Here is a 27,451-nt window from a genome sequence, read left to right as displayed (position 1 = left end):
AACACAAGCAGGGGGAGTGGGAGAGGGAGAAGCAGGCCTCCCGTGGAGCAGGGAGCCCGATGCGGGGCTTGATCCCAGGACCCCGGGATCATGACCTGAGCCGAAGGCAGACGCTTAACCAAATGAGCCACCCAGGCGCCCCCAAAAGAAGTTCTTTTATGGGAACTTTATAATGATATGTGCATATTATAAAGAAAATAGATCACAAACCACCAAACTTTACAAATCAAGGAATTAGAAAAACTAAGCCCAAAGTTCGCAGAAGGAAAAAAGCCATGAGCTTTTTTCTTTTTTTGAAAAATATATATTAAAAAATTCACAAACCTTTGGCTAGACTCAAGGGAAAAAGAGAAATCAAAATCAGAAATGGAAGAGAAATTAAAACTGATATGACAGAAAAACAGAATCACAAGAGACTGCTATGAACAATTATATGCTAAAAAAACTGGACAACCCAGAAAATTGAATAAATTCCTAAAAAACATAAAACCTACCAAGACTGAAACAGTAAAACTAGAAAATTTAAATAGACCAATAATGAGTAAGGAGATTGTATCAGCAATCAAAAATATATAAGACATAAAACCCCAAGACCAGATGGCCTCACAGGCAAGTTCTACCACACATTTGAAGAAGAATTAATGCAAATCGTTCCCAAATGCTTCCAAAAAATTGAAGAGGAGGGAACACCTCCAAACTCATTTTACAAGGCAAGAATTACCCTGATATCACAGCCAGATTAGGACACTACCAGAAAACTAGAGAGCTGAAGTAGTAATAAAAATTCAAGAAAATTATTCTTGCAAAAAGATGGCGGAGGAGTAAGGGACCCTATTCCAACCGGTCCCCTGAATTGAGATGGATATCTACCAGACCACTCTGAACACCCACGAAATCAGCCTGAGATGTCAGAAGATATATCTGGATCTCTACAAACCCATCTATCACAGGCTGTTGGCTTCAAGGTATGAAGCAGGGAGCCATGATTCCGCCGGCACATATCAGAAGATAAATGGAAGGGGGAGGGAGCTGTGGGGATCCTATACTGCTGGTGAGTGATAGCCTCCCGTGCTGGGGACAGGGTACAGACTCACAGACCAGTGACAGGGAGAGGACTTTAGGGCAGCCCCCTGACTGAAACCTGGAGCAGTGGGGGCCGTGCGTGTGAACTGGGGGTGGCTGGCAGTTTTAGAGGCACAAAGGGCACGACGTGCTCTGACCTGGAGGTGAGGACTGGGAGCCCAGCTGAGGGGCGCAAAATGCAGGATGCTGCAGTTTATAGCAGCACATACAGAAACGGAGATAGTGTGCCTGGAGAGCTCACTGAAGAACAGACTGTGATCTCTCTGCTCTGAGGCAGAGGGTTGGAAACGATCTCTTCTGCTCTGACTCTCGGAAGAGACATGGAAAGCTGCCAGGAAAAGCCGCCAGAAAACAAAAGCCCCAAAAAACTGTTTTTCACTGAGCCCATTCCCCCACCTCAGGGGGCAGGACAACTATGCCCAAACAGGGTTGCCTGAGTAACAGTGCGGCAGATCCCTCCCCCAGAAGACAGGCTGGGAAAAAAAGAGGCCAGCAACCCTAAGGTCCCTAGAAAATAGGTGCATCTTGCTTGGGTTGTGGTCAATAATTTGGACTCTATACATTCCCTCAACCACCCCTCAACAGAATGACTAGGAGGAGGAACCCCCAAAATAGGAAAGACTCAGAGACTATGATTTATGCCAGAGATTTACAAATGGATACAGATATGACCAAGATGTCAGAGATGGAATTCAGGCTAGCAATTGTGAAGACAATAGCTAGAATGGAGAAATCAATTAATGGCAACATAGAGTCTCTAAGGGCAGAAATGAAAGCTGAATTGGCAGAACTTAAAAATGCTATCAGTGAGATCCAATCTAATCTAGATAATCTAACAGCTAGGGTAAGCAAGGCAGAAGAATGAATTAGTGATCTAGAAGACCAATTAATAGACAAGAAGGAAAAAGAGGCGGCCAGGGGAAAAAAACTCAGAATCCATGAAAATAGAATCAGAGAAATAAGTGACACCATGAAACGTTCCAATGTCAGAATTATTGGGATCCCTGAGGGAGTGGAGAGAGAGAGTACTAGAAGATATATTTGAGCAAATCATAGCTGGGAACATCCCTAATCTGGGGAATGAAACAAACATTCGTGTCCTAGAGGCAGAGAGGACCCCTCCCAAGATCAAGGAAAACAGGCCAATGCCCCGGCATGTAATAGTAAAACTCGCAAATCTTAGAACCAAGGAAACCATCTTAAGGGCAGTTAGGGGGAAGAGATTCCTTATGTACAGAGGGGGGAACATCAGAATAACATCAGACCTATACATAGAGACCTGGCAAGACATATTCAGGGTACTAAATGAGAAGAACATGCAGCCAAGAATACTTTATCTGGCAAGGCTGTCATTTAGAATGGATGGAAAGATGCAGAGCTTCCAAGACTGGCAGAAACTCTCAACCTGAACAGCCTAAATGCTCCCATAAAATGGCACAGGGTTGCAGATTGGATAAAAAGACAGGACCCATCCATACGCTGTCTACAAGAGAACCTAAAGATACATCCAGACTGAAAGTGAAAGGTTGGGGATCCATCTTCCATGCCAATGGATATCAAAGCTGGGGTAGCAATTCTTATATCACACAAAGTAGATTTTAAGCTAAAGACTGTAGTTACAGACACAGAAGGACACTATGTCATTCTTAAAGGGTTTATCCAACAAGAAGATCTAACAATTGTAAATATCTACACCCCCAACCCAGGAGCAGCCATCTACATAAGCCAACTGTTAATCGAAATAAAGAGTCATATTGATAATAATACATTAATTGTAGGAGACCTCAATACTCCACTCTCAGCAATAGACAAATCATCTAAGCAGAAAATCAGCAAAGAAACAAGAGCTTTGAATGACAAACTGGACCAGATGGACCTTATAAATATATAAGGAACATTCCACCCTAAAACAACAGATTACTCAGTCTTCTCAAGCGCACATGGAACTTTCTCCAGAACAGACCACATACTGGGTCACAAATCAGGTCTCAACTGCTACCAAAAGATTGAGATCATTCCCTGCATATTCTCAGACCATAATGCTTTAAAACTGGAACTCAATCACAAGAATAAATTTGGAAGAAATTCAAACACTTGGAAGCTAAAGACCACTCTGCTCAAGAATGTTTGGGTCAACTAGGAAATCAAAGAAGTACTTAAACATTTCATGGAAACCAATGAGAACAAAAACACATAGGTCCAAAACCTATGGGATACTGCAAAGGCGGTCCTAAGGGGGAAATACACAGCCATATAAGCCTCACTCAAAAAAATAGAAAAATCCTGAATTTACCAACTAACTTTATACCTTAAAGAACTAGAGCAAAAGCAACAAATGATGCCTAAGCCACACATTAGAAGAGAAATAATTAAGATTAGAGCAGAGATCAATGAATTAGAAACCAGAAACACAGTTCAGATCAACGAAACTAGAATCTAGTTCTTTGAAAGAATTAATAAGATCGATAAACCACTGGCCAGACTTATCCAAAAGAAAAACCACTGGCCAGACTTATCCAAAAGAAAAGAGAAAGGACCCAAATTAAAAAATTATGAATGAAAGGGGAGAGATCACGACTAACACCAAGGAAATAGAAACAATTATTAGAAATTATCAACAACTATATGCCAATAAATTAAAGCAACCTGGAAGAAATGGATGCCTTCCTGGAAACCTATAAACTGCCAAGAAAAAAACAGGAAGAAATTGACAATCTGAATAGGCCAATAACCAGTAATGAGATTGAAGCAGTGATCAAAAACCTCCCCCAAAACAAGAGTCCAGAGCCTGATGGATTCCCTGGGGAATTCTACCAAATATTCAAAGAAGAAATAATACCTATTCTCCTGAAGCTATCTCAAAAATAGAAACAGAAGGAAAGCTTCCAGACTCACTCTATGAGGCCAGCATTACCTTAATCCCCAAACCAGGCAAAGACCCCATCAAAAAGGAGAATTTCAGCCCGATATCCTAATGAATATGGATTCCAAAATCCTCAACAAAATCCTAGCTAATAGGATCCAACAATACATTAAAAGGATCATCCACCACGACCAAGTGGGATTTATCCCCGGGATGCATGGGTGGTTCAACTTTCGCAAATCAATCAATGTGATAGAACACATTAATAAGAGGCAACCCAGAGAATGGGAGAAGATATTTGCAAATGACACTACAGATAAGGGGCTGGTATCCATGATCTGTAAAGAACTTCTCAAACTCAACACCCAAAGAACAAATAATCCAATCAAGAAATGGGCAGAAAACATGAACAGACATTTTCAAGGCCACCATTACTCTGATACTAAAACCAGACAAGGATGACACAAAATTATAGGCCAATATCCCTGAGGAACATAAATGCAAAATTCTCAATAAAATATTTGAAAACATAATACACTAAAACATCATTCACTATCACCCTGTGAGATTTATTCTGGAAACAATTATGCGCCAACAAATTGGGCAACATAGAAGAAACAAATTCCTAGAAATATGCAAACTACCAAGACTGAATCATGAAGAATTTAAAAATCTGAAAGAACTTATAACTAGTAAGAAGATTGACTCAGTCATCAAAAACCTCCACACAAACAAAAGTCCAGGGCCAGATGGCTTTACTAGTGAATTATACCAAATATTTGAAGAATTAATATCACTCCTTCTCAAACTCTTTCAAAAAATAAGAGGGGAACATTTCCAAACTCATTTTTTTTCAAGGCCATCATTACTCTGATACTAAAACCAGACAAGGATGACACAAAATTATAGGCCAATATCCCTGAGGAACATAAATGCAAAAATTCTCAATAAAATATTTGCAAACCTAACTTAATACACTAAAACATCATTCACTATCACCCAGTGAGATTTATTCTAGTGATCCAAGGATAGTTCAACATCTGCAACTCAATGTGATACATCACATTGACAAAATGAAGGATATAAATCATATCATCTTAATAGATTCAGAAAAAGCATTTGACAAAAGTAAGCATTCAATTATGATAAAAACTCTCAGAGAAGATAGAGAGGAAACTTACCTCAACATAATAAAGACCATATATTACAAACTCACAACTACCATCATACTCAACCACGAAAAGCTTTCAGCATTTCCTCTAAGACCAGGAAAAAGAAAAGGATGCCTATTCTCACTTTTATTCAACATCGTATTTGAAGTCCCAACCAGAGGAAGTAGGTAAGAAAAAGAAAATCCATCCAAATTAGAAAGAAAAAAGTGACAGATGACATATTACATATAAACTCTATAATAGTAGGGGGTTTTTTTGGTGGAGACTTTAAACAAATTCAGTAAAGTTGCAGCATACAAAATCAATATACAAAAATTTGTTGTGTTTCTGTACATTAATAAATTATCACCAGAAGATTAAGAACACAAGTCATCAAAAAGTTGCATCAAAAAGAATAAACTACTTAGGAATAGATTTAACCAAGGAGGTGAAAGACCTGTACTCTGAAAATTATAAGACATTGATGGAAGAAATTAAAGCCAACACAAATAAAAAGCTATTCTATACCCATGGATTGGAAAAATTAATATTGTTACATTTTCATACTACAAAGCAATCTACAGATTCAATGCAATCCATATCAAAATTTCAATGGCATTTTTATAGAAATGGAGCACACAATTTTAAAATTTGTGTGGTACAACAAAAAGATCCTGAATAGGCAAAACAATCTTGAAAAAGAAGAACAAAGCTGGAGGCATCTCACTCCCTGATTTCAAACTATGTTACACAGTGATAGTAATCAAAACAAAGTAGTATTGGCATAAAAGCAAATGCATAGATTAATGGAACAGAAGTGAGAGCCTAGAAATAAATCCATGCATATATGGTTCATTATTTTATGAAAAAGGTGCCAAGAATATGCAATGGGGAAAGACTTTCTCTTTAATAAATGGTGATGGAAAAATTGGACACTATCTTACACCATCAACAAAAATGAACTCAAAATGAATTAAAGACTTGAATGTAAGACTTGAAACCATAAAATTCCTAGACCAAATCATAGGCCATAAACTCCCTGACACCAGTCTTGGTGATGATTTTTAAATCTGTCACCAAAAGCAAAAGCTATAAAAGTAAAGATAAACAAATGTGATTAAATAAAACTAAGAGCTTCTGCACAGCAAAGGAAACTGCCCACAAAAATAAATGGTAGCCTACTGAATTGGAAAGTCATATATCTTAATAGGGTTAATACCAAAAATATATAAAGAAATCCTATAACTCAGCACCCCAAAAAAACAATCTGATTAAAAAATAAGCAGAGGATCTGAATACACATTTTTCTAAAGAAGACATGCAGATGGCCAAGAGACACATGAAAAGATGCTCAATGACATTAGTCATCAGGGAAATGCAAATCAAATCCACAGTGAGATATCATGTTACATGTGTTAGAATGGCTACTATCTAAAAGACCAGAAATAACTAGTTTTGGTAAGGATGTGGGAAAAGAGCCTCATGTACACTGTTGGTGGTAATACAAATTAGTGCAGCCACTGTGGAAAAGAGTATGGGGGGGGGGCCTCAAAAAATTAAGAATAGAATTACCATATGATTCAGCAATTTCACTTCTGGGTATTTATCCAAAGAACATGAAAACATTAACTCAAAAGTATATGCACCCCCATGTTCATTGCTGCATTATTTACAATAGCCAAAATATGGAAACAACCTAAGTGTCCTCTGATGGATAAATGGATAAAGAAAATGTAATATACAATTTTTATTGAGACAAAAAATCTTGCTATTTGCAACAATATAGACAGTCTCTGAGGGCTTTACACTAAGTGAAATAAGTTTTGCCAAGAAAGACAAATACTGTATGATCTTACTTATATGTGGAATCTTAAAAAAAAAAAGCTCAAAGATACAGAGGACAGACTAGTGGCTATCAGAGGTGGGTTGTGGGGTGGTCAAAATAGGCAAAGAGGTCAAAAGATACAAATTTCCAATTATAAATAAGTCATGGGTATATAATATACATCAAGGTGATCATATGTTCATTATACTGTACTGCATATTTGAATACTGGTAAGATATTAGACCTTAATAGTTCTTATCACAAAGAAAAAAAGTCTTAATTATGTATGGTGATATATGTTAACTATACTTTTTATGATCATTTTGCAAAGTATACAAATACTGAATAATGTAGATACCTGAAACTAACATAATATAATGTTATATGGCTATTAGACCTCACTTAAAAAAATAACAAAATTTTAAGAAGTAATGTTTGGGGTTAGGGCACCTGTGCCTGTCTTCCCTCAATGGTTTTTTTTTTTTAATCAAATACGTACTTTGATTTGTTAAAAATCAAGAGATTTAAAAGTTAAGCACAACACTTTTTTGAACATAAACAAAATACTTTCTTATATGTGAAGGCAGACAGAGTTAATGGATATCCATGGATATTAATGTCCTCTTTCCAATGTTTCATTTTTGTTTTTAAGTTATATACAAGGCAAATTAATATTTTACACAAAATAGAAGAAATCATGGGAGATCATAATTAGAGTGGTATGAGAAGAATATCTTGTGAATAATGAGGATATGAAAGAGGTGGGTATATTATAAACACCAAAGCATAGGTTTCTTTTGGAATATCACACCAAAAATAAACAGTAAGACCTCTCTCACAATTATGGATAAACTGTTTATGAATATGTTTTTAAGAACAAAGTATTAAGAAAAAATGATTGACTTCTGGGGAGGCTAGCAGTCTAGGAAGATCCTAGCCTCACCTTGTCTCATGGTGACATGGACACCTGTGGGAACCAGCACAGTGGAAACTCTCCACCTAGCTTGCTAACAGTGTGCCCGACCCCTTTCATCTCATCCTGGGCAGGAGCTTTCCCACAGGGCTGCGGGTTCCCTCCCACACTGAACTGGTGCAGACCTTGCTGGCACCATGAACTTTGCCCCCACATTCTCCTGTGGACATGCCCTCTCCAACATGCTTTGATAGGAGACTATTCAAAGCAGTAACATAAGCCTAACAGGGTTCAGAAACACTCCAAAGTGACTCCTGTCCAAGGGAGAGGGGAAGATAACCACCCACACCAGCCCAACTGCAGCCTCAGCAGTGGGCTGAGGGCAGATGTCTGGTCTGACTACAGGCCCTATCCACCAACAAAAGCTTCACAGGGGAGAATATAGGGAGAGGGCCCTGCAATTTGGTGCTACCACGGATCTGGCAATGCTTGGTCTGACTCAAATGAAGCCCAAGGAAGCCCTAGACTGGCCTAATAACAACACAGGGACCAAGCCCTGCCCAAAACAGGCAGAAAGAGCCATTGTAGGTGACTGGAATAAAGACAAATGGGGCTCAGCCAACAACAGCAAGGTGCATGCAATGAACGTAGGAGACAACTCTGAAGCACCAGCTTCTGGTAAACAGGGGACATTGACTGCAGGACACTACAGGACCTCTTATCATAAAGCCATTTCTTTCAAGAGCAAGAGATGTAGTTGACTTTCCTAACACACAGAAACGATCAGAAAGTTAGACAAAATAAAAGTATGGAGGAATAGGTCCCAATCGAAAGAGAAGGAGAAAATCACAGCAAGGGAGCTAAATGAAACATATATAAGTAATATGCCTGATAGAGAATTTAAAGTAATGGTCATAAAGATACTCACTGGACTTGAGAACAAGAGTGGAGAACCTCAGTGAGAACCTCAAAAAAGAGAGAGAAAACATAAAGAACCAATCAGAGATGAAGAATTCAATTAACTGAATTAAACACACTCGGTAGAATACATAGACTAGAAAAAGCAGAAGAACAAATCAGTGATGTGGAGGACAGAGTAATGGAAAGAAATCAAGTTGAACAGGAGACAGAAAAAAGAATAAAAATGAAAATAGATTAAGGGAACTCAGCAACACCATCAAGTGTAATAATATTCACATTATAGGTTTCCCTTAAGTAGAAGAGAGTGAAAAGGGGGTAGAAAATGTATTTGAAGAAATAATAGCTGAAAACATCCTGAATCTGGAGAAGAAAACAGAAATCCAGATCCAGGAGGCACAGAGAGCCCTTAATAAAATCAGTCCAAGGAGGTCCACACCAAGACACATAGTAATAAAAATGGCAAATGGTAGTGATAAAGAGAGAATTCTAAAAGCAGCAATAGAAAAGAGTTACATTCAAGGGAAAACCCACAAGGCTATCAGCTTATTTTTTAGCAGAAACACTGCTGGCCAGAAGGGAGTGACATGATATATTCAAAGAGCTGAAAGGGGAAAAAAAAATACTTCTATCCATAAAAGCTACCAATGAGAATAGAAGGAAAGAGAGAGTTTCCAAGATAAAAATTAAAAGAATTCATGAACACCAAACCAGCCCTGCAAGAAATGTTAAGGGGGGACTCTGAGTGGCAAGGAATGATCATAAGTAGGAGTAAGGAAAATAGGAAGCACAAAAGCAGTAAAATTAAGAATATCTAAAAAATCAGTCAAGGCATTCACAAAATAAAAATATAAAGTATGATACGTTATATCTAAAATGTTTGGAGGGGAGAGGAGTATAAATTTAGTGCTGTTAGAATGGGCTCAAACTTGGGCGCCTGGGTGGCTCAGTTGGTTAAGCAACTGCCTTCGGCTCAGGTCATGATCCTGGAGTCCCGGGATCGAGTCCCGCATTGGGCTCCCTGCTCGGCAGGGAGTCTGCTTCTCCCTCTGACCCTCCTCCCTCTCATGCTCTCTGTCTCTCATTCTCTCTGTCTCAAATAAATAAAATCTTTAAAAAAAAAAAAAAAAAAGAATGGGCTCAAACTTATAGGACCATCAACCTAATATAGACTGCTATATGCATAAGATGTTATTTATAAACATAATGGTAATGGCAAATCAAAAACCAATATATAAAATAGATAATAATAAAATAGATAAAAAACTAAAAGAGAAAGGAATCCAATCATATCACTAAAGTAGCCAGCAAACCATGAGAGAAGAGAGCAAGAGGAGGAACAGAGAACTACAAAAACAACCATAAAACAAGTAACAAAATGGCAATATATATGTATATATCAATAATAATTTAGAATGTAAATGTATTAAATTCTCCAATCAAAAGACATAGGATCACAGAATGGATAAAAAAAATAAGACCCAACTATATGCTGCCTACAAGAGATTCATTTCAGACCTAAAGACACATGCAGATTGAAAGTGAAGGGATGGAAAAGCATTTATTATGCAAATGGAAGTGTAAAGAAAGCTGGGGTAGCAAAACTTGTATCAGACAAAATAGAAACAGACTGTAAAAAGAGACAAAGAAGGACATTATATAATCATAGGAAAAATCCAACAAGATACAATTGTAAATATTTATGTACCAAATGTGGGAGCATCCAAATACATAAAGCAGCTAATAACAAACATAAAGAAAGTGATCAATAGTAATACAAAAATAGTAGGGGTCTTTAACACCCTCCTTACATCAATGGTTAGCTTGTCCAAACAAAATCAACAAGGAAAGAGTGGCTTTAAATGACACATTGGACCAGATGAATCTGACAGATATATACAAAACATTCCATTCTAAAACAGCACACACACAACATTCTCCAGAATAGATCACATTTTAGGCCACAAAACAAGTCTCAACAAATTCAAAAAGATCAAAGTTATATCATGTATGTTTTCTAACCACAATGCTATGAAACTAGAAATCAACAACAAGAAAAAGTCTGGAGAGAACACAAATATATGGAGGTTAAATAACATGCTACTAAACAATGAATCAATCAACCAATAGATCAAAGAAGAAATTCAAAAGTACATCAAGACAATGAAAATGAAAAAACAGCAGTCCAAAATCATTGAGATGCAGCAAAAGCTGTTCTAAGAGGGAAGTTTATAGCAACACAGGCCTACCTCATGAAGCAAGAAACATCTCAAACAAAAACCTAACCTTACACCTAAAAGAGCTAGAAAAAGAACAAAACCCTTACCACTAGAAGGAAGAAAATAATACATTTTAGAACAGAAATAAATAAAATAGAAGCTGAAAAAACAATAGGATGAATTAATGAAACCAGAAGTTGGTTCTTTGAAAAAATCAACAAAACTAATAAACCTTAGGCAGACTCATAAAAAGAGAGGACTCAAAATCAGAAATGAAACAGGAGAAGTAACAACTGACACCACAGAATACAAAGGACAGTAAGAGGATATTATAAAAAATTATATGCCAACAAATTTGACAATCTAGAAGAAACAAATTCTTAAACTGAATCAGGAAGAAACAGAAATTTGAACACACCAATTACCAGCAATGAAATTGAAACAGTAATCAACTTCCAACGAACAAAAGTCCAGGACCAGACAGCTTCACAGGTGAATTCTGCCAAACATTTAAAGAAGAGTTAATACCTATTCTTCTCAAACTATTTCAAAAAATATAAAAGAAAGGAAACCTTCCAGGCTAGCATTACCCTGATACCAAAACCAGATAAAGACACTACCAAAAAAGAGAACTACAGGCCAATATTTCTGATGACCATAGATGTAAAAATCCTCCACAAAATATTAGCAAACTGAATTCAACAATACATTAAAAAAAGTCATTCACCACAATCAGGTGGGATTTATTCCAGGGTTGTAAGGGTGGTTCAATATTCATAAATCAATCATTGTGATACATCACATCAACAAGAGTCAGGATAAAAACCATGTGATCATTTTAATAGGTGCAGAAAGCATTTGACAAAGTACAACACCCATTTATGATAAAAACTCTCAACAAAGTAGGCTTAGAGGGAACATACCTCAACATAATAAAGGCCATCTATAAAAAACCCACAGCTAACCTTATACTCAATGGTGAAAAACTGAGAGGTTTCCCCCTAAGGTCAGGAACAAGACAAGGATGTCCACTTTCACTACTTTTATTCAACATAGTAATGGATGTCCTAGCTGCAGAAATCAAACAAGGAAAATAAATTAAAAACATCCAAATTGGTAAGGAAGGAGTAAAACTATCACTATTTGCAGATGACCTGATAGTGTATATAGGAAACCCTAGGAACTCCATCAAAAAACTGCTAGAAGTGATAAATGAATTCAGTAAGGTCACAGGATACAAAATCAATATATAGAAATTTGTTGCATTTCTAGACACTAATAATGAAATAGCTTAATGATGAATTAAGTCCCATTTACAACTGCACCAAAAAAAACTGAAATACTTAGGAATAAATTTAACCAAGGAAGTGAAAGACCTATACTCTGAAAACTTTAAAACACTGATGAAAGAAATTGAAGATGACACAAATGGAAAGATATTCATGCTCATGAATTGGGAGAACGAATATTGTTAAACTGTCCATATTACTCAAAGCAATCTACAGTTTTAATGCAATCCTTATCAAAATACCAATAGCATTTTTCACAGAACTAGAACATATACTCCTAAAATTTGTATGGAACCACAAAAGGCCATGAATAGTCAAAGGAACCTTGAAAAGAAGAACAAAACTGGAAGTATCACAATACCAGATATCAAGATATACTACAAAGCTATAGTAAGCAAAACAGTATGGTACTGGCACAAAAAAAGACACATAGATCAATGGGACAGATAGAGAGCCCAGACATAAAACCATGATTATATGGTCAATTAATCTTTGACAAAGGAGGCAAGAATATACAATGGGAAAATTTTCTTTAACAAATGGTGTTGGGAAAAATGGACCACCTTCTTACAACATATACAAAAATAAACTCAAAATGGATTAAAGACCTAAATGTGAGACCTGAAACCATAAAAATCCTAGAAGAGAGCATAGACACTAATTTCTCTGACATTAGCCAAGCAATGTTTTTCTAGATAGGTCTCCTGAGGCAAGAGAAACAAAAGCAAAAACAAACTACTGGGACTACATCAAAACAAAAGGTTTCTCTACAGTGAAGGAAACAGTCAACAAAACTAAAAGACAACCTACTGAATGGGAGAAGATAGTCGCAATATCTTTACATATCCAATAAAGGGTTAGTATCCCAAATATATGAAGAATTTATATAACTCAACAACAACAACAACAACAAAAAATATAAAAAATGGGCAGAAGACATGAACAGATGTTTTTCCAAAGAAGACATACAGATGTCCGACAGACACATGAAAAGATGCTCAACATCACTCATCATCAGGGAAATGAAAATCCAAAGTACAAAGAGATATCACCTTACACCTGTCAGAATAGCTAAAACAAAAGCACAAGAAACAAGTATTGGTGAGAATGTGGGGAAAAAAAGGAACCCTCTTGTACACTGTTGGTGGGAATGCAAACTGGTACAACCACTGTGGAAAACAGTATGGAGGTTCCTCAAAAAGTTAAAAATAGAATTGCCCTGTGATCCAGTAATCGCACTACTGGGTATTTACTAAAAAAATACAAAAATACTAATTCAAAGGGATACATGTACTCCTATGTTTACTGCCACATTATTTACAATAGCCAAATTATGGCAGCAACCCAAGTGTCCATCAATAGATGAATCCATAAAGAAGTGGTATATCTATACAATGGAATATACTCAGCCATAAAAAAGAATGAAATCTTGGCATTTGCAATGACAAGGGTGGATCTAGAGGGTATAATGCTAAGTGAAATAAGTCCGTGAAATACAATACCATATGATTTCACTCATACGTGGATTTAAGAAACAAAACAAAGAAAAGAGACAAACCGAAAAAAAAAAAAAAAAGACTCTCAAATAGAACAAACTAATCGTTACCAGAGGGGAGGTGAGTAGGATGAAGGGTAAAACAGGTGAGGGCTTTAAGAGTACACTTACCATGATGAGCACTAAGTATAGCATTACTGACTCACTATATTGTACACCTGAAACTAATATAACACTGTATGTTATGTTCTACCAGAATTAAAATTAAAAAAAAATGTTTATTTCTACAATAGTGCCCCAAGGAACAATGGAGTAACTTATATTTGCAGAAATAGGAACCAGAAAAAAATTTCTAAATTTAGTGTAAAAATTACTTTTGGATACATTCAGAGTGCAGCAGTCCTTCCTTATCCATGGTTTCCCCTTCCAGGGTTTCAGTTACTTCTGGGCAACTTCATCTGGAAGTAGGTGATCCTCCTTTTGAGATATCATCTGAAGGTCAATAGCGACTTAATGCTAATGTGACAATGCCTATGTCACTCACCTCACTTTATCTCATCACGTAGGCATTTTATCATCTCACACCATCACAAGAAAGGTGAGTATGGTATAGTAAGATACCGAGAGAGCAACTACATTCATTCATGTAACACTTACTACAGTATATTGTTTGTTCTATTTTATTAGTTATTGTTAGTTTCTTACTAAGCCTAATTTATAAATTACTAAATTTATAAATATGTAAATTTAAAAATATAATTTATAAATTAAACTTTATCATAGGTATGTAATATAGGAAAACACATACTGTATATATGGTTCAGTACTACCCACAGTATTAGGCACCTACTGGGGGTCTTGGGAATATCCCCTGTGGATAAGGGGGGAACTACTGTACTCAAGAGGATTATATTCCCTTATGAGTTTAATCACCAGAGATAATTTGTTTTCCCTGAGATCACGGCGATATTGGCCAGAATGTTAGTCACCACACATTAATCATTTGTTAATTCTGAATTTGACTGAGTGGAAATAGAAACACAGGAGGCAGTTTGTACTTTGTGGACTCACTCACTTCCCCGAGTTCCAGCAATGGTACGCGGATAGAAGGAGGACTCTCTGAAAAAGCATTTGTATGTTAGTCAAGAGCCAAATGTCATTTAAAATGACTGTGTGCCTTGAAACCACAAAAGGAAATATTAGCATTGTAACTTTAATCATATTTGGCATTTGAAATGTGTTAACATTAAAGAGAAAAAAATAAGGCAACTCTGGCCTTCCTACCCTCTTGGAGTGATTCAGGCAGACAGACCCAAGATCTCTAGTGAGGCCGAGGAGCAGCCTGGTGCCTATTTCAGGAAGATGCATCAGTACCTGAACCCAGGAAAGAGGAATGTAGAAAATGGCTAATTCAATTTTCATACAGAGAGTCATATTTCTGACTTCCTAGAAAAGTAGAACATTCTGAACTCCCCAAAGAGCTCCTTCCTGAGTAGCAGCGGGCTGGTGAGGCCAGTAAAATTTAACTTGCTTGTTCAGACAGATTCCCAGAGGACATGTCCAAGTTCAAAGGAGGTTGTATAAGGAAAACAAGCCCAGCCAACCATTAGGAACTCATACCGCCTGGATAGCCCCTGAAGTGGATCCTAGCAGGCTCAAAAAGAAAGGTCCCAGAATACTAATGGAGTCATCTTTTCATTCCTTCCCTTCAGTGAGTAGGCACAAACACAAAAACACAAAACAAAAAGGATCTTAACAGTCAGAAAAGATCCATTTTACTGTAGAGAAGGGCTCTTAGGAAGCTGCTGCCAGAAAGCCTGATCAATATGGAGCTGTAAAACCAGTTACATGTGCTTGGCAGTCCATGGAAAACACAGGGCCACTAACTTCTTTTATTCAGAGCCCTTTCTCTGAGGCTCCCTGACCGAACAAAAACCTGCTGAAAGATTTGGGGGCTCAGTCAGATAAACTGAAAGATATTTCAGTTTATTTTGCAGGTAATTCGTATCATTTTCCTTTCAATTTTCCAGCAACTGATTAACATAATTTCCAATCATTAAAATTTACCAATAAACATCTCCCTGAAACTCTATGTATCTCAAGACATAGGTGTGTAAATCATTCAGTCTCACCTCAGTTCTAGATTATTATCATGGTACATGTGGGAAAACCTGGAAAAATAGAATGAACTCAGTGGCAAAACTGGAGTCACATTTCAAACATTTTCAGTTTGGGCTTGCTTTCTCTAAATGTCACACAATTTAAAATTCTGTCACAATGAAACTCTTGTAAAATTTGTTTCGTTTTGGGGCACCTGGGCGGCTCAGTCGGTTAAGCATCTGCCTTGGGCTCAGGTAATGATCTCTGGGGCCAGGGTGGGCTCCCTGCTCAGCAGGGAGTCTGCTTCTCCCTCTTCCCCCTTGTGTGTGTTCACTCTCTCCCTCTCTCAAATAAATAAAGAAAATCTTTTTAAAAATTGGTCTTGTTTCTAATTTTAAAGTAATGCCAGCTTCTGCCAAAGAAGTTTTCAATGCCTATGTTACAAATTATTAGCTTTTCTCAGAACCCTAAAATGACTGCAAGTTATTTAAAAGCTGGGCAGTTTGAATTAAAAGCATTGTTACTTAAAAATCACCATTTAAGTTTCCATAAGGTTATTCATTGACCCCACTTATTTTATTGAGGAGTGAAAAATACATATATAATTAAACGCACAGAGCTTGATGGAATAAATGTAGAAAAAGTTTTCTGCAGTAATAAAACCGTCCAAAAGCCAATATAATGGTGTAAGGTGAGCAGAGTAGTGTCTGGAATCAGCACTGTCCAACAGAAATTTCTGTGGTGATGGAAATGTTCTTCTGTGCTATTGGATACAGTAGCCACTCACCACTTTGGCAACTGAGACATTGAAATGTGTCCCAGTGTGACTGAGAAACTGAATTTTAAATTTTATTTAATTCCAATTTCAATAGCCACCTGTGGTTAGGCTATTCTATTGGATAATACAGATGTTGAGAAACATACTTAAAAAATCAAAATAAGGGTACAAATGAGTAGGGTTTAAAGTAGGGAAATACACTAAGAGAGGTCATCAGAGGAATTCACAGGGAAGAAATGGGCTTTCTAAGAATAGTCACAAGTTGGACACCATGATGACAAAATCACCAAAGTCTCTATTATGTGCCATGGAATGTGCTTTGAAAACTCACTCAGGTTTATTGGAACTCTACTGAGATATAATAAGTGCATAATCCCAACTATGTTGACTTCAATTAGATCACATGGTCATCTTTTTTTTACATGTTATCATCATGTAGATCTTTCCATTGTGGAAATGACATACAAATTAACCATAGGGGATTCCTTAACTTCTGTGTATCACTTTTAGGCTCTACTCTGTAAAATCATTATTCTCACAATTTTACATAATAGATCTTATGTATTTTTCACACAACAGAAACACCCAGCTGGTCTTCTAGAGCAGGATGATGATGAATCCCTCCCCCATGCCTCTGCACTACTTTGCATGTGGCTAGTGAACCAGAACAAGTTATTTAAGAGGATAAGGTAAAGGTAAAAAGAGCACCTTGCCAATTCCCTGGATAACTATGTAAACATTTCTCTCTTGAATCAGGGAACTTAAATCTGAATACATTTTAAAATGGAATTTGTGTACTTCAAAACATTTGTCTGAAATGTTTGATATGAAACACTTCTAGTATTGTGCTCTTTAGGATATTAAGAGAAAGAGAATAAACTTTAAGAAGACATCCTAACTGATGATTACCATGCTCAATTGGATTTAGTTAAGTTCTCTAAACAGGTACAATATTTTATTGGAACAATTTCTTTCTGAGTCACTTATTTATGCATGTAATATTCACTGAGCATGAATATAAGCCGGTTATTTATTGATGCTAGTGTTATGATAGTCAAAAAAAAAAAAATCACCTTGCCTGTCCTCAAACTGAGCACAGTCCAGTATAGAAAAGAGCACATAACAGGTTAAATAAGAGGTATGGCTAGGGTATCACGGGAACATATAAGAAGAAAACTTAATGGGGGAGGCATCCAGAAAATTATCATAGAGAACATAACAGCTGATATAAGTCAGGTGCAGGGGAGGGCATTCCTGCATGAGAGGCAGGCAATAGGAGGGGTCAAGATGAAGAATTCATTGTTAAATAATTGAATATGAATTTTCTCGGGATGTCTAGATCAAGTGATCTGGTAGACAACTGGATATAAAATCTGAAGCTCAGGGCAAAGCTTGGGTGAGATATGCCCCTTTTGGCATATTCTAAAACCATAGGAGCTAGCGGGCTCACCTTTGAGCAGTGTGCAGGACAAGACGATTAAAGGGACAAGGGCAGGATATGCTAGGAAAACCCCAGAATGGAAGGCACAAGTAGAGAAAGCCCTAGAATGCAGAAAGAGAATTATCTGAGGAGAAAAGTGACAGGAGAATGTATTATCGTGGAAGCCAAGAGAGTGGATGTTTCAAGGCTCTAATCATCAACAGATACAAATATACCCAAGAAATCTGGTAAGATAAAGGACAAAAATCATCTGTAGTTTGACAATAAGTGGAATCGTGGATAAACTTGCCCTGACCAGTTTCAGCAAAATAGTGAGAGAGAAGCCAACTATAGTGGATTGAAGAGTGAAGGATAGATGAGAAGCAAAGACAGTGCATGAATAGAAGCACTCCTCTGAAAATTTCAGATGATAAGTGATGCTTCAGAATGTTGATGCCAAGGGGAAGCACTATCCATACACAAAGCCAGTCATATCACTATCAATGATCTCTAGAATGGTAGTGAAACTTAGGGCCAACCTTCCTTAGACTCATAATTATAAGTTCTGATCCAAAGCATCTTTACAACCAACAACCCTGAATATTAGTGAGGAGCCAATAAGATAATGGATGTAAAGATTCAGGCAAACTAGAAATTGCCACACAAATGTTAGTTATTATGGTCATTATTACTACAATTTTGTCTTGTTAAATTTCGGTCTGTATATCAGCCCAGTTTATATCACAGTTGAAAAACAAATTGAAAAGTCTGCCCAGTGGAGTTTGTGGAGAGGAAACATCAGTAGTTAACTTATGTATTATGCATATAATTTAGACTCAAGAGATCCAATGGATAACTGCAGCAAACCACAATTGCCCTCTTTAGACAGCTCAGTGTGAACTTCCTGATAGAAAGAAAGCATTCCAAAGTCCTATGTAATTGGATGTGATAATAACGGGAGGATTGGCTGCTTGCTTGCTTCTCATTTCAGTTTGATAATTTGAATAAATTCTTTATACAAATTGTAACTGCTGTCATTTTGATAACACTCCAACTTGAAAATTTGGATTGTTGGGTGCAGGCCCTTGCCAGTGCTAAACAAATGGAGGTTGGCTAATAAAGGATTTGAAGGGCACCCTTTCCTTGCTATCAAGTCTCCAACAGGGGCAAGCTTTCCTACTGCTACTGTATTCAAAATTAAGCAGTGTGTAAAGCTTCTTGGACTCTTCCTCTTTCACCCACAGAATCTTCAAATTCAGTTTAGTCTTTCTTACTTCTGATTCCTTTGCTTTATTTAAAATCAACCCTTACCCCTGCCATCCAATATACATAAATAATTCTCTTTGCACCTTTTTCTCTTTTGGCACCAAGTGTTCTATTTTTAAAACATTTATTATTCATTAAGCTAATATGGTTGAGCACTTATATTTATTCAGGAGATATAATAGTGAGCAAGACAGAGTTTCTGCTTTCAAGGAATACATATCTACTTAGGGAAAATATCTGAAAACCTATGTCATGATTCAAGGAGACAAGTGCTAGAATAGAGACATAAACAGGAGAATAATTACTTTCCCAAAGGATGGAAGGGTGCCGAGGTACAGTAAGGTTTCCCCGAGGAAGTATTATTTAATCAGAATCTTAAAGGATTCTGATGTTTAGACAAGAAGAGGAAGAATATTTTATCTCATTTTGACCTGTAAGTTCCTTGAGGTCAGTGATTCTGCCTTACTCAACTTTGTTTCTCTTAAAGTGCCTGCTATGGACTGAATGTTTGCCTTCCTCTCAACATTCATATATTGAAATCTAATCTCCAGTGTCATGGTATGTGGAGGTGTAGGACCTTTGGAAGGTGGTTAGGTTGTAAGGGTGGAGCCCTCTGGAATGGGAGGAGTGCCTTTATCAGGCCCCACTCCTTCTCCAGGAGTGGGCAGCTGGGAACCAGGAAGTAGCTTCTCACCAGATACCAAATCTGCCGGCACCGTGATCTTGGACTCCATAGCCTCCAGGATGCTGAGTAATAAAGGTTTGTTGTTTAAGCTACCCACTTTATGGTATTTTTGTTATAGCAGCCCAAAGAAATTAAGAAATAAATTAAGAAAGTGATTTGAAAATGAGAACCCAAACTCTTAAGTCTTTGGACTCTTTAAGTCCAAATCCCGTTAAGGTATCCTTTCTCATTCTTTTGCCCTCGCATTCTTTTTGAACATAGCACAGTCTACAGGGTTCATGTTCTTACTACGTTAGCCTTTTACAGGTTTTACAAACATAGTATCTCCTTCAATCTTTGCCTTCCTATTTAGGCAGCTAATCCACATCCTGCTTCCCATTTAATGATTTAAATTCTGATTGTCTTCCTATCTGCTTTATAATTCAGATGTGTAGCTAATTCATCTTGCTCTCTTGAAAGTTGCTGCTCCATTCTACACATTTCAGAAGATCTCTACAAATCCTAAAATCAAGAATTCTCAAACTTAGAGTAACTGGAGTTGTCAGCCATCAGAGATGATGTTAGCATCTCATATAATGCTAATCTTCTGCTATGTCCTTTTTAGCTCTCAAGATTTATGTATATGTATATATTTTCTTTCCCCACAGCTCCAAATATGTTACAGGAAATGACTATTCTGAGGTCTTACAAGTGAAGAAATAAGCTAAAGATAATACCACTTTTAAAAGTCAGAATGTTTGGGGTTTCCAGAATTTATGAAGCAAGTCCCCAAATAAAGGAAATTGTGAGCCTGATCCAATCAAGGTGCCTTTCTGTGATTAAAACAAGCAAAAACTAAACACTATCAAAATAGCAGTAGCCGGGGCGCCTGGGTGGCTCAGTCGGTTAAGCCTCTGCCTCCGGCTCAGGTCATGATCCCAGGGTCCTGGGATCAAGTCCCACATCGGGCTCCTTGCTCAGCAAGGAGCCTGCTTCTCCCTCTGCCTGCCTCTGTCTCTCTCTAATAAATAAATAAAATCTTAAAAAAAAAAATAGCAGTAGCCATTACAAGTATTACAGGTAGGATGTGCTTTTGAGAAAAAACGTTATTTAGAGCTCCTTCACAACCTGAAATTACCCATTTGCCTTGCTACTACTATTATAGCCAGAGTTATTTTTCAAACATGAGGTAGAGAAATTCTCTTTGGTTTAAGCTTGAAGCTGTTATTTGCCAAGACTAACGTTTTGCTTTTTTTTTTTTTTTTAAACTCCATTACACTCATCCCGAAGCCAGTGCTCAAAGAAAGCCATCCATTTTAAATTTGTTGCATGCCATACTGGTTATTCTCCTATTCCTGTTTCTTTGCTTTGGTACACAGTCTGAATTGTTCAAAGTTGTTCTTTACTGTGTCCTTAAGAGATACATACAAAAACCAAAGATGTATTAATCCAATAACCAAAAAGTCAGCCTGTGTGAACTTGAGCAAGTCACCTTACTTTCCTGGGGTGTTTCTTTAGTCATAGCCTTTTAAAAATAAAGAGGTTGCTACCAAATTATTTCTCAAGTCTCTTTAGGCCTATCATCCTATGATGGGTTTTTTGGGGGATAACTTACAGACAAGGTAAACCTCACCATAGTATCATAGTACCTACATTTAAACTGCCAGTTTATAAAACCTGCTTTCTAACCACATATACGGCTGTATACTTAGAATCTATACCAAATTTCCTACGTGGCTTTTGAGCAGCACTGAGCAATAAAATTGAGGAATGGATACTGATATATTGTGTAGGGGTGTGTAGTGTGTGTATCTGTCCATGCACTGTGGTACATGCTTCTAAGGACAAACTCGGGAAGCTATGAAAATTATGACTATATTTTATCTAGACTTAGAATGAAGGATTTAAAAGATGAGCAATAAATGAGGGACATGGAGGTGAAAAGGGCACATCAAAGAAAAGTTCAGGTGGGTGAACCTTGAGGCATAAAAGGCCAATTAATGGCATTTTCCTAAGAACAAGGAGAGCCATAGAAGGGTTTTAGATAATGAAATGATGCAATCAGATTTTTCTTTTCTTAAAAATTACTTTGATTCTGGGGCGCCTGGGTGGCTCGGTTGGTTAAGTGACTGCCTTCGGCTCAGGTCATGATCCTGGAGTCCCAGGATGGAGTCCTGCGTCAGGCTTCCTGCTCGGCGGGGAGTCTGCTTCTCCCTCTGACCCTCCCGCCTCTGGTGCTCTCTCTCTCTTTCACATTCTCTCTCTCTCAAATAAATAAATAAAATCTTTTTAAAAAATTATTTTGATTCCAATGTGGAGAATGGGTTGAAGGGCAAGAAAATTTTTGGTGCCCTGCTCATTAATAATTCATAGCAAAATTATTCCTTTAATTTCCTTCTCAATATTTACTCATGATTGCCAGTTGCCCCAAAGTTCTCTCCTCTCTCCTCAAAAAACTCAAAATATTCTCATATTCTCACTTGTGTCTTCAATCTTGTCCTTCTTTGTATATATTATCTTTCTTCCCACCAGTAACTATCTGCCTTTTTCATGAAAACACAGTGCTTCTTCCAATTAGCTCAATAAGTCAAAGGAGCAAAGTGGAGCATGACACATGTATAGTCCCACAGGATCCTGAGCTCAGAAGAGTCCCATGCTTTGTGTAATGCTCTGTTATCACCATCTTGATATTCTTACTTTTTAAATAAGAAGCCCTACATTTTCACTTGGCATTGGATTCCCAAATTACACAGTCATTATGGAGCAAAGATAAATTATTTTGGTTGTATTTGGGTAGAGGTGAGCAATACTCAATTTGTCCTATATTCTTTTATATGTCACTTCCATGTCCAAAGTTTTGCACACTTCTCTTCATTTTCAGTACCACCATGATATTACAGAAATAACTAATATTAGGCAAAATAGATGTAAGAAGTTACTAGAGATAAAGAGGGATATTTTACAATGATGAAAAAGTCCATCAATAAGATATAACAATATAAACAATAAATATGCCTAATGACAAAGTCCCAAAATAAATGAACCAAAACTATTAGAAACGAAGGCAAAGTAAACAATAATAGTAGTTGGAGACTTCAATAACCTTCTTTTAATAATGGATATAACTAGGCAGATGATCAACAAGAACATCGAAAACTTGGACAACACTATAAACCAACTAGACCTAATACAGATTTATAAATACCCAACCATCAACAGCAGAATACACATTCTTCTTAGGTACACATGGGACATTCTTTAGGATAGATCACAATCTGGGTCATAAAAAAAGCCTCAATTAATTTGAAAGGATTGGAATATATATATATATATATATATATATATATATATATATATATATATAGTATGTTTTCCAATCACAATGGAATAAAATTAGAAATCATTAAATAAATTTGGGAAATTCACAAATATGTGGCAATTAAACAACATGCTTCTAAATAACCTGTGGGTCAACAAAGAAGTGACAAAGGAAATTAGAAAACACTTCAAGGTGAATGAAAACAAAAACACAATATACCAAAACCTATTTGATGGAGATAAAGAAATGCTTACAAGGAACTTTAAAGCTGTAAATAGCTATAAATGAAGAAGAAAAATGGGCTTCAAATAAATGTCTTAACTTTTCAGCTTAAGACTGGAAAATAAGGACAAACTGAACTTAATGTAAGCAAAATGAAGGAAATAATAAATGTGGGAGTAAAAATCAATGAAATGGAGAATAGAATAATACAGAAAATAAAAGAAGTCAAAGCTTGTTCTTTGAAAATATCAAGCAAAATGACAAGCCTTTAGCTAGAGTCACCAAGAAGAAAGGGGAGAACTCAAATAACTAGAATCAGAAATTACAGAGGAAGCATCACTCCTGACCTTATGAAAATAGAAAGGATTATAAAGGAATCCTATGAACAATTGTGTCAATAAATTAGAGAATTCAGCTGAAATGGACACATTTCTGGAAATACACAAACTACCTAAACTGACTCAAGAAGAAATAGACAATATAAGTGGACATATAACAAGAGATTGGGTTAGTGATCAAAAACCCCTCAGAAAAACCCAGACACAGATATCATCACTCCTGAATTCTACCAAACATTTAAAGAATTAATTCCACTACTTTGCAAACTCCTCCAAACATAGAAAAATATAGGATAAAATTTAAAGTAAACATTCCACCTACAACAGCATCACAAAAGGAAATAGCTGTAAAAGAAGTGCAAAGCTTGTACTGTAAATATTACAAGACATAGTTAAAAATTTTTAAAGATTGATAACAAATGAAAAGACATCTCATAGTCAGTCTATTATTTCCTCAAAATGTTAATCATAGAGTTACCACATGTATGAACCAGCAATTCCACTCCCAGGTATATACCCAAAAGAATCATAACATATATACACAAACTTGTACATAAATGTTTATAGCATTATTCATAGTAATGCCAAAGTGAGAAAAATCCAAGTGCCCATCAATTGAATGGCTAAACAAAATATGGCATAGCCACAGAATGGAACATTATTTGGCAATAAAAAAGAATGAAGTATCGATCATACTATAATATAGATGAACCTTTAAAACAGCATGCTAAATGAAAGATGCCTAACACGAAAGACCACATATTGTACGATTCGCCCATTAAATAAAATGTCCAGAATAGGAGTGTCTCTGGAGAAAAAAAGTTGATTAGTTCTTACCAGAGACTATCACATACTTCAGCACTTGCTTCCTTCGCACAGATTGTTAGCTCAGTGGTTTACAGTGTGGCCTCTGATGTCAGAAAGCCTGTGCTCAGATCCTGGCTCCTCCCTTTATTAAGGAGGGACCGTGGGAAAGTCATTCACTGTCTCTGAGCCTCACAAAACGGGTTTCAATCATGTTAGAAAAAAAAGGAAATGGTGCCCAAGCATTATTTTTTTAAGTTGGGGTGAGTTCAATTTTACAAAATTTTTCCACAAAATTGCAAAACAGATCTCAGAGGACTGTGTAAGGAATAAATGGAAATTACATGAAGCACCACAAGGACTCAGTAAGTGATTGGTATTGCTATTACTTGATGTTAAATAAATTACTTTAATAAATGAATGACTGTTTAAGTCTAAAAAACAAAGTTTCTGTCAATAAAATCTATAGTCAATACACTTTTCCCCCAAATGTTTTGATCTGGTGGTTGAGTTCTGAACTACCTAACAGTTCTTATTTCCCATGTCAAATTTTTAAAAAGAGTTGTTAGTTTCCAGCTTTACTGGCTAAAGGAATGTTCAGCTTTTGTTTATGTTGTCCTTTTCTGGTATTGAACTTTCTCATTCCAGCTGATTTGCTGTCTAAATACAAGACTTGAAAACAACTGAGAAGGCTCATTAGCTTTGGAAAAAACGGAATATACATTTGAAACTTAGTTTCTTTCCTAAATAAGAGGCTTTCTTTTTTTTTCTTTCTACTTGAGGCACCCCTCTTTTGATTTGGAGGTAACTGATTCAGACTAAAGCTCAGTGATCCTGTCCTTAGAGCACCTTTAATTTTAAAGCAGACCAAAAAGCCAGCCCTAGCTTTCCAAACAGAGTCACCCCTGAACACACTCAGAGCATATTTCCGGTATTATATAGGTAAGTGATTTTCTAGAGTATATATATACTCCTTTGACATTAGTAATGCAATTCCCTCCCAAATATATGAAAATCCCACCAAGCCTAATTCAAATATTCAAATTAAAATTGGTCTTTATTTTTAGGCATTTTTAAGTAGAAAATGTCTCACTGATAGCTACCAATTCAAATACAAGAGTATGGAGTTTTTGTTTGAATGTATTGCTTTTACATCTATATCTACTTTGCCTCCTGCTAAAAATTCCAACTTCCACTGATATCACAGAATTATAAATTTGCTTTAAACCACAATGCACAGTCCCAAAATAATAATATTATTACTGAAAATAGTTTAAGGTTTTATCATAGACTTACATGCTCTGGAGTCAAATAATGGTTTTTGAGATCACTTGGAAAAGTTCCTCTGTGTGGGGGCTATGCCAACCACTCATTAAAAAGATAAAGTTCATTTGCATCATTTTTCTTTCAATATCAGGAATGCTTAAAGTCAGTTTGATTTATAATTATGTGTTTAAATTGTTCAAAGTTAAATTTATAAAACAAAATATAAAAACCAAGTATACTCACAATTCCAACTTACATTCCTTTCCCATACAGTTCTCCCCCATTCCTGCCTCTATGTAAATTTTTTTTAATTATATAAATCCTTGTTTAATGAATCTTAGCATACTATAGGTACTTTTCAGGATTTGGAATGCATAAAGAGATTTTTTATCACTTTTTATAGCTGCATGTTACTCTCTTGTTTGGATGCACTCAAAATGAATCAACTAACCATCAATTGATAGACATTTTTATTGGTAATCCTTTTTTCTTGCACTTATAAATAACACTACAATGAATAGCCTTGTGCATATGTCTTTTTGTATGTTTACCTATATGGCTTTAAGATAAGTTCCTAACAAGAGATTCCTAAAGAGATTGCTGGACTGAATAGTAACTACATATTTAATTTTTCTAGACACTGCCAAATTCCACCCCGACTTTTTGCATTTCTACAAGCTATGCATGAGAATCCTCATTTCCCCCACAGCCTTGTCAAAAGAATATTGTGTAAATATTTTGCTTTTTGTTTATCTGCATTTCTCTTATTAGGAGTGAGTGGGGTTAAGTAACTTTACCCATATTTGAGGGATATTTGCATTTCTTTCTTTGGAAACTGTGTATTATTCATTTTCTAACCTTACTTTTTTAATATATAGTTTTGGGCATTTCTTTTTCCAAGAACTTCATGTGTTGGCTTATTAACCTTTTATAGTATAGGTAGCTAATAATTTCCCAGTTTATCATTTATTTTTTACTTTGTGTATAATGTTTTCTTGTCATGCAAAAGTGTGTGTGCATGTGCGTGTGTGTGTGTGTGTGTGTGTGAAATGGAATTTATTTTTTCCCTGGATTTTAAGTATACTTTAGGAAAATTTTCCTACAACTCAGTTATAAGAAATTCACCCATGTATTTTATTCCTTTTATATTACACATTTGGAACTCATTTTGGTATATAAGCTCAAGAAATTCCTAAAAGTTTACCAAGCATGAGCCAGTATGAGCTGGCCCCAGCACACCATTCATCACTGGTGGAGCATGGAGAGCCATGGGTTGTTTCTATGTGTTGTTTCCGTTCATATGTTCTTAGGTATAATGACTAGCTGTGTTTTATCAAGTCAGTAAAGTTCCTGGTGCCTCAAATTTTCCAAATTAAAAACCTCTTTGAACGTTGAGAAAATGGGTCATTATTCTTGACAAATCGTGCATTACAGCTTTGGGGGGGGGGGGGGAAGAATGTATAACTATTTGGTTAGAACAAAAAAATTGCTATTTCTCTAGCTGAGATTTTTTTAAGT

The 27,451-nt window shown here is 36.4% G+C and overlaps 1 protein-coding gene across 8 annotated transcripts in view; it reads right to left on the bottom strand.

The window, feature by feature from the left end:
- The window catches only part of NOL4 (nucleolar protein 4), a 414,205-nt gene that overhangs the window by 29,537 nt on the left and 357,217 nt on the right, over positions 1 to 27,451 (bottom strand). The gene's annotated exons all lie outside the window — the stretch shown is intronic.

This window comes from Neomonachus schauinslandi, chromosome 14 (assembly GCF_002201575.2).
Source record: "Neomonachus schauinslandi chromosome 14, ASM220157v2, whole genome shotgun sequence".
Lineage (NCBI taxonomy): Eukaryota > Metazoa > Chordata > Mammalia > Carnivora > Phocidae > Neomonachus > Neomonachus schauinslandi.
Note: the sequence above shows the minus strand (reverse complement) of the source record. Positions and strands in the feature narration are given on the sequence as shown.